Source organism: Musa acuminata, chromosome BXJ3-8, assembly GCF_036884655.1.
Source record: "Musa acuminata AAA Group cultivar baxijiao chromosome BXJ3-8, Cavendish_Baxijiao_AAA, whole genome shotgun sequence".
Taxonomy (NCBI): Eukaryota; Viridiplantae; Streptophyta; class Magnoliopsida; order Zingiberales; family Musaceae; genus Musa; species Musa acuminata.
The window spans coordinates 4,961,589-4,979,732 of record NC_088356.1 but is presented as its reverse complement, the minus strand read 5'-3'; the positions used below and the strand labels follow the sequence as shown (position 1 = coordinate 4,979,732).

Below are 18,144 nucleotides of genomic sequence, written 5' to 3'. Positions count from 1 at the left end.
GATTCTGTATAAGTAGGAGAGGGACATGTTAATGTATTTAAGTTTTTTCACTTCTTCAATAAAACTTCTTCAATAATTATTCTTATCTTCTATTATTTTTATCAAAAAGTTTCAAAAATCCTGTATATTAATTTTGGAATGCTTGTTTGCTAAGTCGTCATTTTATGTTAATTAGAAGACTGCTTGGGGAAACGAAGAATAAGACCACGCATCACATTGATGCGCTTCTTTGGTCTCAGAATCGAGCGGTCAATAACACTGTGATCGGTGGATATCAACCATTTGATCTATCATAAAAATTGTACCTCGGGCCATCAGATAACGCCTCGTGGCCTCTCTTTCTAATCGAATAATTCATCATCGATGGTTTAGATGTTTACTTTTCGTTTCAGGACACGAGATTTGATGCTTAGAGTCGCTTTCCATTGTCTTCAATCTCTAAGTGAAAAAATCCTAATAAATTAATATTCTTTGTAGTTAAAAAAAGGGTCAAAATCAGAATTGATCATTTAATGTTTTGCATCAAAAACTTACATTTGGCCATATCCACTTTCACCACCGCCCCTCCTCAGTTACCCCCCGCCCATCCTTACCCCTTGTTATAGCATATTTTGGTAATCACCCTATGAGAAACATCGGCTACCATAATAGACTCGACATGATGTCCCTAAGCCAACATGTCACTTCGAGCCAACTCAACACTATGAGCATGAGGCCAACAAGTCGCTTGATGCAATCCCTTTGCACCCACTCTACTCGAGGCTGTATAGGGCAATGTGACCATGTATCGGGCCACATAGGAGACAAGAAGCAATGCTGAACGAGATTGAATCGAGTAGATCATACGATGCTTGCACCCAACATACGTGTCGACCGCCTGCGACATCAATGGGCCTTAAACACCTACATACAATGACGACTCGGGATCTTTAAAGCTGCTACGTACGATCGCACGCATGAACAAATATAAAAGCGACCCCAAGAATAATATTGAGGATGGTTAAGAAGAAAACATTTATATATTCTCCCCAATTCTCCTAATTTTTAAAATCTTTGTTAACTTAATCATCGGAGAGATCGAATCGGAAAGCTCTTCTGACGTTGACCTGTGTACAAGAACCCGACGAATGACGAAAGGAGTCATCTTCAACCTCCATCAACGAGAACCAAGGTTATAGCCCTTCAACCCGACTCCAAGTCAATTTGCTCCAACTCAGAGATCACACTGTACAGATACGACCAAGTCATGCTGATACCTCAGCCATGACATAAAGATGCAAAAACACTAGCTCAGAGATCGTGCTATTAACCTTCCAGCTCTGGGAACTCGTGATCGAGGTAGGGTCCTCCGTCTTCGAGCCTGCTGCCTCCACCGACGAGCTCCTCGAGTTCTCATGAAAGTTCTTGAACTGCCAAAGGTTAGCCTCCCTCCCCCAGATCCGATGCGCCGCGAAGCACTACGTCGCTAGAGATTGATGGCATCGAGGTGCTAGGGAACAGGGATTGACCAAGATCTTGGAGAGTGTGTCGCTGGATGGCATAGAGCCGATGATGCATGTGTGCGTGGAGGGCTTCAGGTCATCGGCGGGGGAGGCAAAGCGTGCGACGATGTCGAGGATTCGGTTCCTAGTGAAGCCAAGAATGGAACCGAGGTTTTTCTGAACGATCATACATTGTAGCCACGCGGTGGTCAACAAATGAGATCGTCTTTTCGCTTCCACCTCGAGGGGCAGACAGCACCTTCATCGATGAGATGAACAAAGTGAGGGCGTGGATATATGGTCATTTACACCATGTAAATCTCGGTACAGAAGGAGGAGGAGAAGAGATAAAAGAGCCATCTTTTCCCTCGTCACATTGTCAATCGGATTTAATTAAGCTAAAATTATATCAAATCAAATAAAGAAATCACATCAATTATTCCATGCTCATCCTCATTTATTCCGTCACAAGTGTCTCCAACTATATATAATACCTCAATGACAATCTTTTGTCAAACTCACTACTGCAAGTTGTAATAACATCGACAGTCCCATCATGTTGTGACCGTCATGTGTCAGACTTGAAGGCAGAAGCGAAGTCAAACAATACACCACGATAGATTCACAAACAAGTGAATTTTCTAAGCTAGAATGATCTCGAGAGAAATATTAACATGACAAGAGAGTCGAACACCCAACACAGACCTCAGCTTGCTTGTTGGTGTCTCTGCTCAAGAGATGGGTCTCTAGCGTCCTTCTGCAGCTGTGACGGTCACGTTGTTGTATGAATACACCTGGTTGCTGTCATCTGGTGGATTCAGGTTTCTTTGAATTGTACAGATGGGCTGTTTGGGTGCTGCAGAGATTGTGGCTTCCTCGTTTTCCAGCATGAAAACAACCGAAGACATGGCTGGCCGATCGTTCGGGCTATCTTGCACGCACAGGAGGCCCACATGGATGGTTCTCAACACCTCGGTCGGAGAGCATGTGTCGGCGATGGATGAATCGACGTAGTCATTCGCCTTGCCTTCGTTCCAGAGTTCCCATGCCTGAATCATTGCAGGTCCAAAGTGAGCAAGAGAAGTCATAGCCAAAGATCAAGAAATCTCGGTGCCGGCTTGCGTAAGCTAGAAGGTTTGGACAGTCCATGATGAAGTGAAAGCTGCTGTTCCGAAAGCCGCTCACAATCTCCAACAGGAGCACTCCGTAGCTGTAGAAGTCAGACTTCACGGAAAAGAGGCCCTCCATTGCGTACTCAGGAGACATGTAACCGCTACAAGGCATCACACCACATGAATTGCATCCATGATCAGAATCTAGTAAACCAATGTGTTACATGAACACACATCGATGATGCTGCGGGGGATGATGCTTACTATGTTCCGACGACTCTGTTTGTGTTTGCTTCTTCCTGGTTGCCACCAAAAATTCTTGCCACGCCGAAATCAGATATCTTTGGATTCATCTCTGCGTCTAGCAGAACGTTGCTGGCTTTAAGATCCCGGTGAATTCTCCGTAGCCTCGAATCCTGGTGAAGATAGAGAAGCGCTCGAGCGATCCCCTTGATTATGTTGAATCGCTTCCCCCAGTCAAGCTTTGTTTTCTGGGTTGGATCTGCTCAAAGAGCTATCAGGCACAGCCTATCTGGAATCCACGGTGACTACAAGAAAGTGGAAGAGTATGACGAACCAAAGAGGAGGAAATCCAAGCTTTTGTTGGGCATGTACTCGTAGACCAGTAGCTTCTCTTCTCCATGGATGCAGCAACCAAGGAGTCTGACTAAGTTCCTGTGTTGTAACTTGGCGATCAAGATGACCTCATTTTTGAACTCCTCCAAACCTTGCCTCGATCCTCTGACAAGTCTTTTGACAGCAATTTCTTGTCCTCCTGATAGCTTGCCCTGCCAATGATGTTGTGCTTTGGTATCAAATTTCATTATCTATACAATATATACCATAGGAAGAAAAGACCATCTAGAATTCGACATTTGGGTAGTTGTCCTTTACCTTGTAAACTATGCCAAAACCTCCTTTTCCCAGCTTATTTGACTCGGAGAAATTGTTTGTGGCAAGGAGTAAGTTTCCGAAATCGATTTGTGGAAGTTCTGGGTCTCGATCGGTCTCCCCTTCTACAAATTCATCTGTACTTCAACTCAGATCTGTTAGTTTGGCAAGTCCCATAGTCTCACATCAGAAAAATCAGGCTTGTTATCTCCTATTGAAACTATAAATAAGGCTTTGGGCTTTGAAGTCAGAAGCACCACAAGTGGCACCAGAAGAAAACCTAATTGTTTGCTTTAGGCTTTTCTTGTTTAGTATTTTTGGGTGTTTTATGGCCTAGGAACATCTTTCTAAGGCATTTATAATAGTCTCTTTTATAGTAGTGATTTGCTCCTCTTTCGACCGTGGATGTAGGTCAAGGTTAATTGACCAAACCATGTAAATCTGGTGTTCTTATCGCTTTTATCTTTCTGCTTTATTGTCAAAATTACCCTTTGATAAATTTCCTGGGGCTAGCTCTAACAAACTGGTATTAGAGCCTGGTTTCGGGATCTTTTGGCAATAATGACAATAACAAAGATCATCGTCGAGAAATTCGACAGAAATATCAACTTCGGCACGTGGTAACTCAAGATGGAGGTCATTCTGGTTCAAGACGAAGTTGATTTGGCATTACAGGGAGCTGAGAACATTCCAGATGATACGTCAATGGAAGATCTTGCGGGTATGGATAAGAAGGCCCGATCCAACATTATTCTAAATCTCTCTAACGAGGTTTTACGAGAGGTAGCTACGGAGACTACGACTAAGAGCATGTGAGACAAGCTTAAAGCCTTGTATATGAAGAGGACAGTAAAGAATCGTCTCTACTTAAAGCAGAGTTTGTATATACTTCGGATGACTGAAGGTACATCTATACTCTCACATCTTGATAAATTTGATTCCTTGGTTATGGATTTGGAGAATAAAGATGCAAAAATTGATGATGAGGATAAGGCCCTATTACTTTTGTGTTCTCTTCCCCAATCTTTTAAGCATTTCCGTGATACTATGATTTATGAAAAAGAAATAATTTCATATCAGGAAATTAAATCTGCACTAAAATCTAAGGAGTAGATAGACAGAGATATCACTGAGGAAAGTAGAGGGAATCAGGCTGAGGGTCTGGTTGTCAGGGGTTGAATGAATAAAAGAAAATTTGATAGTAGTAGATCTAAATCCAGACATAGAAATTTGGAATGCAGATATTGTCATAAAATGGGGCACATTAAGGCTGATTGCTTTAAATTTAAAAATAAATTAAAGCAAAAGGAAAAAATTGTTGAGAAAACTACTGAATCCGCTAAAGCTAGTGTAGCAACTGATGAGAATGTTGGAAATATTTTCTCTGCAACTGATGATAGGACGAGGTCTAAAAATAAATGAATTTTAGATTCAGGTTGTTCTTATCACATGTGTCCTAATAGAGATTTGTTTTCCACATATGAATCTTGTAATGGTGGAATTATTTTGATGGGCAATAATGCAGCATGTGATGTTGTTGGTAGAGGAACAATCTGAATTAAAATACATGATGGTATTGTGAGGATGCTCACTAATGTTAGACATGTTCCCGATTTAAAAAAGAATTTCATCTCTTTAGGCACCCTAGAGGCTCTTGGATGTAAATACACAACTGAAGGTGGAGTTATGAAAGTTTCTAGAAGTGCCCTTGTTGTTATGAAAGCTTGTAGGTCTGATAGCTTATATATTTTGCAGGGAACTACTGTCACAGACTCGCTTGTAGTCTCGTCATCATCATTGTCTGATTCTGACATCACCAAATTATGGCATATGCGTTTGGGTCATATAAGTGAAAAAGGTTTGAGCATATTGAGCAAATGGGGTCTACTTTGCAGACAGAGTATTAGGCCATTGGATTTTTGTGAACACTGCATTTTTGGAAAGCAAAAAAGAGTCAACTTCAATTCTTCGACAGTTCACAAAACAAAAGGTACTCTTGACTATATTCATTCAGACCTTTGGGGTCAAGCTCATGTTCAGTCTAAGGGTGGTGCTAGGTATATGTTGACTTTCATTGATGATTATTCTAGGAAAGTTTTAGTTTATTTTTTGAAGCATAAAAATTATGTTTTTCTAACCTTTAAACAATGTAAGGCTTTGATTGAGAAGCAAACAAGCAAACAGATTAAGCGGCTTCGAACAAATAATGGCATTGAATTTTGTGAAAGTGACTTTAATGAATTCTGCAAAAATAAAGGAATCGTTCGGCATCGCACTGTTAGGATGACGCCTCAGCAAAATGGTGTGGTCGAACGTATGAACAGAATACTATAGGAGAGAGCAAGGTGTATGATCTCAAATGCAGGGTTGACAAAGGACTTTTGGGCAGAGGCAATTAATATGGCCTATTACGTTGTCAATCGCACTCTTTCTGCAGCACTTAACTTTAAAACTCCGGAGGAAGTTTGGTCAGGTACTCCTGCTGATTACTCTGATTTAAAAATTTTTAGGTGTCCAACATACATGCATATAAATGAAGAAAAATTAAAGCCTCGAGCTAAAAAATACATTTTCCTTGGGTATGCTTCTGGGGTGAAAGGATACAGATTATAGTGTTCTGATCCCAAATCCCCAAAATTTGTAATCAGTAGAGATGTTACTTTTGATGAATTGTCTATGTTATCTTCTAAAGAAGAATCTACTGGTTGTACAAATGATAGTGCGCAGAAGCAAGTGGAGCTTGAGATTGGTAGTTCTAATTCTTTTCAGTCTAACTCTTCTATTCAAAGAATACTGGTAGATGGTCCCGAGTCTACTGACGAAGTTGATCCAGAGGAAGAGCAATATTCCATAGCCAAGGATAGACCACGGAGAAATATTCGACTACCACAAAGATATGCAAATTTGGTTGCATATGCTTTGTCTGTTGTAGAAGAAACAAGTGAAGTTGGTGAGCCTACTTCCTACTCAGATGCAGTTTCTTGTGATAATTCCGCTAAGTGGTTGATTGCGATTAATAAAGAAATAAAATCTCTCTATTGGAATAGAACTTGGGATCTTGTGAAGCCGCCTTCGGGTAAGAAAATTGTTAGATGCAAATGGGATACTATTGCTGAGGGAAAGGTCCTTGTTCAGAAAATTCATACGAAGGACAATCCAGCTAATATGTGTTGTGAAATCTTGGGGGCAACATCATATGCGCAGCGGAAGAACAAGAAAACAAAATCCCCGATTCCCAAAGAGATGTTCGTCGTCGTGCGAAGATTGGTGCGCAAAATCTGTGAAACTTAAAACTGCGTATAGAGTAGATTGTGTTACCTAGGGAGATCGTATATCCTTGTTTCCTTGCAGATCCTTAGGAGAGGGTGAAGGAGGTCAAGCGTCCTCCTCTCTAGCGGTGATCCACACAGCAGAGCTACGACGACGCTCCTCAAAACTCCAGGCCTACTCTGAGGTGGAGAGGGGGAGGAGAATAGGAGAGGCAAGCAAAGGCTCTAGCCTATGAGGCTCTGAATCCCTCCTATTTATAGAGGTCCCCTGTCAAACCCTAATGGGTCCTCCCCTAGTGGATATTGGATCTGCATCCAATAAGACAAGGGCTCCGTCGGATATCTCATATCCGAACCTCTACTCATCGCAATGCCTACCATATGTGTGTGACCCTCTAGGCCCAATATCGAGCTGACCGTGAGTTATACCTGTCAAAACTCCTTCTAACTCAGTGAATTATTATCTCTGTAATAATTCACTCGACTCATCGACTACGGACGTACTATGCCACTACGTCGTAGTCCCCAAACGATATAGGGGAATCCAATCCATTGGACCTATCTATCCTCAGTTACCATGTACCTATAGTCCCTCATCCCTCTAATATCCCAGAGACCGTATATCGAGCATGGTGCTGTCATACCCATACGGTTTCTACTCGAGTCTCGCTCTAATCGGATTCTCCCGGAGAACTCTTTCTCTCTCAACCCGAATGACCCTAGCCAGGGATTTGTCTGAGCGAGAACACATGGGATATTCCTCTCATGACGCCGAGAATGGATGATCCTCTATCGACACTCAATAACCCTCGTAAGGTTAACTACCACTCCCAATGACCAGCTGTACTAGATCTGGGACAGCCAAACCTATAAGTCTGGTATCAAAGAGTGGAGCAGTCATATAGGACATCCTTGGTGTCTCAAGTCTAAGGACCAGATACACCACTAGGACTACGGAATCGCTGTCTGACAATAAGGCATCATCGATCATCCAGCATTCCGTAAGCGGATCAATCAGTGAACTCATTCTCCAATGAGCACCTGTACTATATCCTTAGTGTCCCTACACGAGCAGCTATGAGACCAGCTGCATCCATCATATGGACAGGTATACAGCACACCAGTCTGTCCGGTTATCAGGATGTCCCTCTCGAGTAACCTATGACCGGGATTATTTAGGATATGTGTTTAAAGGTGAATCGATCTCATTATCGTGATCTTATCACGATCTGATTCCCATTGCACAAATCCAAGGACATCACAATATATATATGCACATATGCAATAGTTATAAAGTGATATACGCCAAAATATAATAAGCAAAAAGATTCTGTATCAAGTCACACGTGCCATCACTCACGTGATTGGCTTGCTGGGCACCTATGACTAGCAATCTCCTACTTGACCTAAAGCCAATCACTTATGTGTCTGATCCCCATCAGACCCCTGTGACGCTCATGGACAAAATGAGACAATGGCTTTGTCAATGGATCTGCAATGTTATCTTCGGATGGAACTCTTTCCACTACTACATCTCCTCGGGTTACGATCTCTTTGATAAGCTGGAACCTCCTCAGAACATTTCTGATGAGACCTGGGTTCCCTTATTTGAGTAATCACCCCATAGTTGTCGTAATATAAGGAAGTCGGCTCCTCGCTACCCGACACGACTCCCAAATCTGTAATAAACTTCTTCAACCAGACTCCCTCCTTTACTGCATCTGATGCAGCAATGTACTCCGCCTCTGTGGTCGAGTCAGCAGTAGTATCTTGCTTGGAACTCTTCCAGCACACTGCTCCTCCATTTAAGGTGTACACATACCCTGAATTTGACTTGCTATCATCGACATCAGACTGAAAACTTGAGTCTGTGTAGCCTTCAACCTTAAGGCTACTACCTCCATATACTAGTAAAAGATCCTTAGTGTTTCTCAAGTACTTAAGGATACACTTTACTACTTTCTAGTGCTCCAAGCCTGGATCCGCCTAATACCTGCTCGTGACACTCAGAGCATGCGCTATATCAGGCCTAGTACATAGCATGACATACATGATAGACCCTATTACTGAGGCATAAGGTATCATATCCATGTTCGCCCTTTCTTTTGGAGTCTTTGGGGACATACTCGTAGAAAGCGATATCCCATGTCTCATCGGTATGAAACCTCTCTTGGAATTTTTCATGTCAAACCATTTGACAATAGTTTCTATGTACCTGGACTGGGACAAACCAAGCATCCTCTTGGATCTATCTCTATAGATTCTAATCCTCAAGGTATAGGATGCTTCCCCTAAGTCCTTCATAGAGAAGTGTCTAGATAACCAAGCTTTTACTGTGGATAGCATTCCTACGTCGTTCCCAATGATGAGGATGTCATCCACATATAACACCAAAAAGGTGATAGCACTCCCACTTACCTTCCTGTACACACAAGGCTCATCTTCGTTCTTAACGAAGTCATAAGATCTGATTGCCTCATCAAATCTTATGTTCCAACTTCGGGAAGCTTGCTTTAGTCCATAAATGGATCTAAGCAACCTACACACCTTATCTGGGCAGTTCTTGGACACGAATCCCTCAGGTTGCATCATATACACCTCCTTCTTGAGGTTCCCATTGAGGAATACGGTTTTCACATCCATCTGTCAGATCTCATAATCATAGTGTGCTGCAATAGCCAATAGAATTCTGATGGATTTTAGCATTGCTACGGGTGAGAAGGTTTCGTCGTAGTCAACACCTTGTCTTTGACGATACCCCTTAGCCACTAGCCTTGCTTTATAGGTCTCTACCTTTCCATCTACTCCGATCTTTTTCTTAAAGATCTACTTGCAACCGATGGGTACAATACCTTCGGGCGCATCAACTAGGTTCCAAACCTTATTGGAGTACATAGAATCCATCTCAGAATTCATGGCTTCTTGTCACTTCCCGGAGTCTATACTCATAATAGCCTCCTCGTAGGTCTGAGGATCAATATCCTCAATATTCTCTCCTCTAATATGTCCCACATATCTATCAGGAGAATAGGATACTCTATCAGACCTGCATAAAGTTGGAACTTATGTATTAGGTACCTGAACAAACTCGGGCTGTAGAGCGGTGCTTGAGCTTGGTTCTCTAACCTCGCTCAACTCTATCATTCTCCCACTATCTCTGCCAAGAATATGTTCCTTCTCAAGGAACACTGCTCTCTTAGCTACAAAGATCTTTTGGTCCTCAAGATGATAGAAATAATACCCATAAGTTTCCTTGGGGTATCCCACAAATTTGCATCGCTCTGTCCTTGATTCTAACTTATCGGGGTTGTGTCTTTTAACGTGGGCAGGGCAGCCCCAAATCTTAACAACCTTAAGATCAGGCTTCTTCCCTTTTCATATCTCATATGGTATAGGCACTACCGACTTAGTTGGAACTCTGTTCAAAAGGTAAGCTGCGGTTTCTAGGGCATATCCCCAGAATGAGATGGGTAGGTCAGCGAAACTCATCATGGATCGTACCATATCTAATAACGTACGATTTCTCCTTTCAGAGACACCATTGAGCTGAGGTGTATAAGGAGGTGTCCATTGGGATAATATCCCATGGTCCTTGAGGAATTGAGTAAACTATGTACTTAACTACTCACCTCCTCGATCTAATCGAAGAGTTTTGAGACTCTTTCCAGTCTGGTTCTCCACCTCATTCTTATACTCTCTGAATTTCTCAAAGGCCTCGGACTTATACTTCATTAAGTACACATATCCATACTTTGAGAAATCATCAGTAAAGGTAATGAAGTAGAAGTAACCACCAATGGCTTGAGTTGACATGGGTCCACATACATCACTATGTATGAGTTCCAACAGCTCAGTGGCTCTCTCTCCAGTTCCACTAAATGGAGAGTTGGTCAGTTTTCCACGAAGGCAAGGCTCGCAAGTTGCATATGACACATAGTCGAATGGATCTAGATATCCATCATTGCAACTTTTGAATCATTCCCTCATAGATATGACCTAGCCTACAATGTCATAGGTATGAACTGTTCACCTCATCTCGTTTCCTCTTAGACACTTACATTCATGATATGTGGAGTAATGTCTTGCATAAACAAACCTTTATGCAATATTCCTCTCGTCAATCTCCCTTCGGCTTTGCTAGAATTTACAATAAATTGTAGATGTGATAAGCAATACTGGTATCCAATACCAATGCACTATCACAAAAATCTAACAATTGGAGATTGATCATGAATGTACCTAAAGCTTCTCCAAGCTTCTATTTCGCCCTTTCTGCAAGGTACTCTTTGCAGTTCCTCTTCCAGTGCCCATCTTTACCACAGTGGAAGCACTGGCCTTTGTCCTTTGCTGGGTCTTTCTTAGCAATCTTTGCTTTACCTGGTTTGCCCTTGCCCTTTCCCTTCTTAAGGGACCTTTCTGCTTTCCTTTTCTTTCTGGTCTCACCAATGTAGAGAACTGGCTTCTCTTTCTTAATAGTACTCTCTACCTCCCTCAACATATTGAGGAGCTCTAGGAGAGTCACCTCAAGCTTGTTCATATTAAAATTCATTATGAACTGTGGAAAGGAATCTGGTAGAGACTGAAGCACAATGTCCACACATAAGTTATCCTCTATGACCATTCCTAGACCTGTGAGTTTCTCTATACTCTCAATCATCTTTAGGACATGGTTCTGAACCGGTGTCCCCTCAGTCATCCTAGCACGGAAGAGGCTCTTGGATATCTCATATCGTAGAGTCCTTCCCTGTTCCTCAAACAATTTGCGGACATGTAGGAGAATGGATCTGGCATCCGTCTTTTCATGTTGTCTCTATAACTCAGGAGTCATAGAGCCCAACATATAGCACTGAGCAAGAGTGGAGTCATCAATGTACTTCACGTAGCGAGTGATCTAATCCTCGCTTGCCCCTTCTTCGGGCGTAGGCATCACTGGATCAAGGACGTACACGATTTTCTCCGCTGTGAGAATAATTCTCAAGTTACGGAGCCAATCCGTATAATTTGGACCAGTGAGGCGGTTGACATCAAGTATATCACGTAAGGGATTCGAAAGTAACATTTTCTAAAAATAAAGATGCAGTAGAAATGAATAATATACAGATTTTGCAAGAAATAAACTATCAAGATATGGACTTCTATCTTAATATGCTCCCACTATTTTATTAACGAGTCACGCGACACCCTCAACACATGAAATGGAAGTCTCCGACAGACTTCTAGTGGGGATCAGGATCCAATCAGCATCTTAGTGTAACCTCGAGGGACTCGACCAATCATACTAAGCCTAAAAGGTAGGCAACTCTTGCCGATCACAACTCCTTGTGATTCCCGTCCTGTTCGGCCTCCGAATCACCATGGCCTCGAGTGACTCGACCAACCATGATGCTCGGTTAAGTCAACACCTTCGTTACAATATGAGTCCGATTTGATGATATACCCTCGAGGGACTCGACCAAGAATATCATGCCCTCAGGTCACCGGTGACATCTCTATGTCGTAAGCAAGATAGCGAATCGCGATATAGGTGAGTCTCGAGGGACTCGACCAACTCAACCTACACCGGGAATCGGTTCCTACTTATAACGATGGAAGGCAACGTGGGTCAATCTAATTGCCTCACGTTTACCGACTTAATATTATTGAGAGATGTTTCTATGATTTGGTCTCCTAATATGACATGTCACACATATACATATTTAATATATATCTACATCGCATGCAAATATATATACATATCTAGTATGTGTATTAGCAATCACACCAGATGATCATGGACCACAACCTAATGTGATTAGGCCCGAGCTAGTAGGCCTAATCACTCACATCAAGATCTATGTGTGCAACGGTGCATCTCTATACCCTGTGATCGTCCATCTCGTCCTCGTCGGTTCCGTCGACATCTTGATGCATCTTCATGCATCGCGATCATCCGTCTCGTGGGTCCCACTATCGCATCCACTCTCCTGCTGCGCATCCTCATGTGATTACAACTTAATCATAGGCACGCAGGCCCGACAATAAATGAGAAATATAATGGAGGCTCGCAGACCTCAATAATAATAATCACAAGTACACATATCACACGGTCCATGATCATCCGTCCACACATCATACATCACATGTATAAATAATCATCATCATGTAGGACTGATAGATAATAATAAAAATAATAATCAACTAAACTTTTTAATTAATTAATATTTTCTGAAATCAGGGACATGTAGGAAATTTCTCAATTCCTAAGGGTATTTTCATATTTTGGACAAAAGACAGAAACTGGAATTTCTCAAATTCACAAGGGCATAATTGTTTTTTTGCCCAAAACCCTAATTCCCTCTTACTGCTCCCGTCGTCGCCACCCTACTGGCGGCGGCCTGTGCGGCGCCTGTAGGCGGCACGCCCGCTGGCGGCGCTGCCGCTGCAGGTGGGCGCCCCCACGGGCACCGCCGCCTCCGCGGGCGGTTCTGCCGGCGGGGCAATGCCCGTAGGCGGTGCTGTCCCACCGGGCGGCCGCCCCTGTGGGGGGGGTTTTCGCCCGCGGGAGCTGCGGCGCCTCACCCTGCGGGAGAAGCGGTCGCAGGCACCTCTGCCCCGAGCTGCCAGCCCCGCCGGATGCAAGCCTGTTGCAAGCAGGCCGCCGGCCGGATGCAAGCCTGTTGCAAGCAGGCTGCCGGCCGGCTGCTGCAGACGCAGCCCCTGTGCTGCTTGCCTTCAGCTACGCTGCATGCACGCAGATCGAGGGTAGCAACTGTTGCTGCCCTTCCTTGTTTTTGCGTCAACGATTTTGTCGTCAAAATTCTTCCTAAACACAACACACGCAGTTCAAAACCAATCATTCGCACGAACAACCTGGCTCTGATACTACTGTTGGGAAATCTTGGGGGCGACATCATAGGCGTAGCGGAAGAATAAGAAAACAAAATCCTCAATTCCCAAAGAGATGTTCGTCGTCGTGCGAAGATTGGTGCGCAAAATCCACGAAACTTAAAACTGCGTATAGATTAGATTGTGTTACCTAGGGAGATCGTATATCCCTGTTTCCTTGCAGATCCTTAGGAGAGGGTGAAGGAGGTCAAGCGTCCTCCTCTCTAGCGGTGATCCACACAGCAGGGCTGCGACAGCGCTCCTCAAAACTCCAGGCCTACTCTGAGGTGGAGAGGGGGAGGAGAATAAGAGAGGCAAGCAAAGGCTCTAGCTTATGAGGCTCTGAATCCCTCATATTTATAGAGGTCCCCTGTCAAACCCTAATGGGTCCTCCCCTAGTGGGTATTGGATCTGCATCCAATAAGACAAGGGCTCCGTCGGATATCTCATATCTGAACCTCTACTCATCGCAATGTCTACCATATGTGTGTGACCCTCTAGGCCCAATATCGAGCTGACCGTGAGTCATACCTGTCAGAACTCCTTCTAACTCAGTGATTTATTATCTCTGTAATAATTCACTCGACTCATCGACTAAGGATGTACTAGGCCACTACGCTGTAGTCCCCAGACGATACAGGGGAATCCAATCCATTGGACATGTCTATCCTCAGTTACCGTGTACCTATAGTCTCTCATCCCTCTAATATCCCAGAGACCGTATATCGAGCATGGTGCTGTCAGACCCATACGGTTTCTACTCGAGTCTCGCTCTAATCGGATTCTCTCAGAGAACTCTTCCTCTCTCAACCCGAATGACCCTGGCCAGGGATTTGTCTGAGCGAGAACACATGGGATATTCCTCTCATGACGCCGAGAGTGGATGATCCTCTATCAACACTCAATAGCCCTCGTAAGGTCGACTACCACTCCCAATGACCAGTTGTACTAGATCTGGGACAACCAAACCTATAAGTCTGGTATCAAAGAGTGGAGCACTCATACATGACATCCTTGGTGTCTCAAGTCTAAGGACCAGATACACCACTAGGACTACGGAATTGATGTCTGACAATAAGGCATCATCAACCATCCAGCATTCCCTAAGCGAATCAATCAGTGAACTCATTCTCTAATGAGCACCTGTACTGTATCCCTAGTGTCCCTATACGAGCAGCTATGAGACCAGCTGCATCCATCATATGGATGAGTATACAACACACCAGTCTGTCCGGTTATCACGATGTCCCTCTCGAGTAACATATGACTGAGATTATTTAGGATATGTGTTTAAAGGTGAATCGATCTCATTATCGTGATCTCATCACGATCCGATTCCCATTGCATAAATCCAAGGACATCACAATATATATATATGCACATATGCAATAGTTATAAAGTGATATACGCCAAAATATAATAAGCAAAAAGATTATGTATCAAGTCACACGTGTCATCACTCACGTGATTGGCTTGCTGGGCACCTATGACTAGCAATATGCTTACAAAGCCTCTTCCAGTTTACAAGTTCAAGCAGTGCTTGGACTTGGTTGGTGTTCGTTGTTGGTGATTGCCCGTTTGGGCTTTTATGAAGAAGGTGGAGCAAGTTTTGTTGGGACATGCCAAGATGGAGATTTGTTATTTTGGCAAGTCTCATAGTCCTACATCGAAAAAATCAGACTTGTTATCTCCTATTTGAACTATAAATAAGGCTCTGGGCTTTGAAGTCAAAAGCACCACATGTGGCACCACAAGAAAACCTAATTGTTTACTTTAGGCTTTTCTTGTTTAGTATTTTCGGGTGTTTTATGGCCTAGGAACATCTTCCTAAGGCATTTATAATAGTCTCTTTTATAGTAGAGATTTGCTCATCTTTCATCCGTGGATATAGGTCAAGGTTAATTGACATCTGTTAGGAGTATGTTCTTTCCTTCTTTCCTTTACACGATTTGGTTGCTAGAACTTGCATATAACAGGAGAGATCGACATACCTACCTTTTAGTACCTTACCGCACCTCGAAGATACAAGCCAAAGAAAAGAGTGCTGAAGAAAGAGATGCTGCAACTGCCACCTTCCTTGTCTTGCTCTTTCTGCTTGGTGTACCTGATTGCAGAAAGAGTTTCAGATGCATGTACTGTATTCAAAATATGATCATCATTTGCCATGTGTCAAATCTCATATAGTCTCACATCAAAAAAAATCAAGTTTATTATCTCATATTATAACTATAAATAAGGGTCTAGGGTCTAGACTTTAAAATTAGTTTTAAATATTTTATAACTTACGAATATTTTGCTAAGACATTTATAATAATCTCTTTTTATAGTAGTGATTGACCGAATCACATCCATACCTTTCCCAGCGAGAGACAAAGTTAACTCCTTCCGTCCCGAGTGGTTCATTGTGTAACGGGTACGAGGAGATCTATCAGAAACAGTTAGTGTCACGGACATCATATCTTCCTCTTTTATCACTGTTATGCATCCCACAGAGTTGGGGTTTTGCACTCGATCTCCGTAAAAGAAATTCCCGGTCCACACTTGGCTTCTCCAGTAGGGCTTTGACTTCCACCAAATGAAGTGACTGGAGACAAGTGCTGGGGTCGACGCCGAGGGAATAATCCCCCGGCGAAGGGTCGTCTGCGTCCTTCCAAGATGTGATGTATATAGCGGAGTGGCTGCTGCAATTGTATTGGATCTTCATGCCTGGAAGCACAGTGTCCGTAGGATGATCGAAGCTCTGCCACAAAATTCTGTTACTGTCTGCTCGAAGAACTAGATTTCCTGAGTCGAGCAGCACCGCCGCTGCGTCGCTGCCTGGCGCGCCAAGGCCGGTTAAATTCGACGACCAGAGAAGGCCTCCTTTGGCGTCCACCACGACGAGGTTGCTGTCGTCGGAGATCCGAAGAGTGGCGGAGGAATCGGTGATGGACTTCTCTCTGTTGGCGACCCATATGACCGACTTCTCAGGGATGTCGTTGTACCACATGCCGACTTAGAAATCGGTAGTGGAATTCGTTGGCGAGAAGAAGCCTAACGCAAAGGCTCCACCATCGGAGACCAAAGTCTCGTTCCGGGAGATGAATTCCCCGGGCGTTAGTCTGTCATCTGAAGCACCAAGCAGTAGAAGAGAGAGAGAGATGATACCAAGAAGATTACAACGTACGGTGGTAGCCTCACCATCAGTCTGCAGCTTCTTTTTGTGAACCTTTGTGCATTTGAGCTTCTTGCAAGTAGATAGCTACGATTTCTTCTCAGGGATGTCGTTGTACCACATGCCGACGTAGATATCGGTAGTGGAATTCGTTGGCGAGAAGAAGCCTAACGCAAAGGCTCCACCATCGGAGACCAAAGTCTCGTTCAGGGAGATGAATTCCCCGGGCGTTAGTCTGTCATCTGAGGCACACAGCAACAGATGAGATGCAGATGATAGCAAGAGGGTTATAGCGTACAGAGGTAGCCTCGCCATTATTCCCACGATCAATGTCGATTATCAGAGATGCATGCTTCTTATGAACTTAATCATGATCGGATATGATAATGTCCAATCAATTTTACCTCATGTCGAGGAGTTGGCATGGCACTACTCCGAGATGCCATGGTATATTGGTCGCATGGTGTTTAAATATTGACGATGGGACATTAAGGTGTTGATTGCTTTCTTATCTTTATATTAGTTACCCCCTAATGCTATGTAATCAACTCCATATGAGCTAACGCTATAATATTATGTAATGGACACTGCATCATCATATGATCGACACCTTATAGATATTACTATAGTGTCACATGATTGACACCATATAGATGTCACTATAATATCACATGATTAATACCTCAGCATTATATGATTAATACATGATTAATACATCGACATAAACTTGAATTGATTAGACCTAATCATATATTAGATTCGACTCATCGTAATCATGATTAAGTTCGGAAGAAGTATGAATCCCCATATAATCAATATCGATTGCGCAAGTAATGATATTAAAATTTTACTATAAAGGATTACCTAAATATCCATCAAGATACATCAGACAATCTAATGTAAAATATAAGTTAATTATAAGACTGCTGGGAGAAGAGGAAAACGAGAAGCACGCATCACAATGACGCGCTTCTCTGGTTTCGGGATCGAGCGGTCAACAATACTGTGATCGGTGGACATCAGCCACTTGATTTACTGTAAACATCGTACGTCAAGACTGCGATAATAATAATAATAATAATCTTTACTTTTCGTTTCCTCAGAAAGGACACGATTTTTGATGCCATCGGAGCTCTCGTTGGTCGCAGTCAACCGACGACACCTGAACCTTTTTCTACTGTCTTCAATCTTCAAGTCCTAAATGATAATAATAAAAATAATAAATTAATATTCATTATACTTCAGAAAAAGGGGTCAAAATCAGAATCGAGCGTTGAAGATTATTAGTGTTTAGCATGCGAATGTCATGTCATGGCTGTCGGTTGGATGAGGAACATTGTCTGCTCACCAACTGACATGTGGCCATGTCCATG

At 43.0% G+C, this 18,144-nt stretch overlaps 1 pseudogene; it reads right to left on the bottom strand.

Annotated features, from left to right (window-relative positions):
- Positions 1-1,900: 1,900 nt before the first annotated feature.
- LOC135645700 (G-type lectin S-receptor-like serine/threonine-protein kinase B120) lies at positions 1,901-17,086 on the bottom strand (annotated as a pseudogene).
- Positions 17,087-18,144: the final 1,058 nt, after the last annotated feature.